The following is a 1,289-nucleotide window of genomic DNA, read 5'->3' on the forward strand; positions in this document are numbered from 1 at the left end:
CCCCCCCCCTTTCTCTCTCCCTCACCTCCTCTCTCTCTCTTCCTCTCTCACCCCCTCTCTCTCAATTGCTCTCACTCTCTCTCACCCTCTTTCTCTCTCTCACACTCTCTCTCTCTCCCTCTCTCTCTCCCTCTCTCACACTCTCTCTCTCCCTCTCTCTCCCTCTAACTCTCCCGCTCCCCCTTTACCTCTCTCCCTCTCTCTCTCTTTCTCTCTCCCCCTCTCTCTCCTTCTCTCTCCCTTTATCTCTCTCCCTCTCTCTCTTTATCTCTCTCCCTCTCTCTCTTTATCTCTCTCCCTCTCTCTCTTTATCTCTCTCCCTCTCTCTCTCTCTCTCTCTCTCTCTCTCTCTCTCTCTCTCTCTCTCTCCCTCTCTTTCTTTCTCTCTCCCCCTCTCTCTCTCTTTCTCTCTCCCTCTCTCTCTCCTTCTCTCTCCCCTCTCTCTCACCCTCTTTCTCTCTATCTCTCCCTCTCTCTCCCCCTCGATCCCTCTCTCTGTCTCTCTCTCTCTCTCTCTCTCTCTCTCTCTCTCTCTCTCTCTCTCTCTGTCTCGCTTCCTCCCTCTCTCCCCCTCTTCTTCCCTATCTCCCTCTCTCATTCAGTTTACCAGGGTGCTGGAGCCTAGCCAAGACAAACATTGGGTACTAGACGCTGTACACCCTCAATTTGTATCCAACCAATCACTGCTACTCAAAATCAGTTAATAATATATCATATATAGCAGACAAACTGAAATATTTAGGAAGTGAAAAATGATAGAAAACGAGTCCCATAATTACAGAAACAAACTAGCCTGGAGCATAAATGAGGAAAAATTACATCACGGCTTAATCAGACCTCCTTTTAGAAAATGTATTTTGTGATGTTGAAATGCTGGGGGAAAAATACAACAATTTATGAAATACTCCTTTGACATCAATTTCTCTGAAGTAAACCTCTCTAGGTGGCTAACCTTATGGTCACTGGTGCACTAAAAGCACACGTACAGTATGAATCAAATTCAAGCAATTCATGCTTCTTTGAAATGAGCAGTTTTCATTGACATTATATGAGCAGTTACATAAGACTTCCTCCCTGGACGGATGTTCATCCCTCGGGGGGCTCACATTGTACTCAGTGAGAAAAGTAAAAACCCCGGATGATACGAGAACTCTGTCCCTATAACACAGACGATCTTCCATAGAGTATTTTCTGGGTGCACCTGCCTTCCATTGACTCACTATTACACTTGACAGATGCTGAAAAACAACTCCACTTGCTTCTGAAGCGGTAAAAGAGGATTGTGGAGG

The sequence above is a fragment of the Stigmatopora nigra genome, chromosome 1 (genome assembly GCF_051989575.1).
Source record: "Stigmatopora nigra isolate UIUO_SnigA chromosome 1, RoL_Snig_1.1, whole genome shotgun sequence".
NCBI lineage: Eukaryota > Metazoa > Chordata > Actinopteri > Syngnathiformes > Syngnathidae > Stigmatopora > Stigmatopora nigra.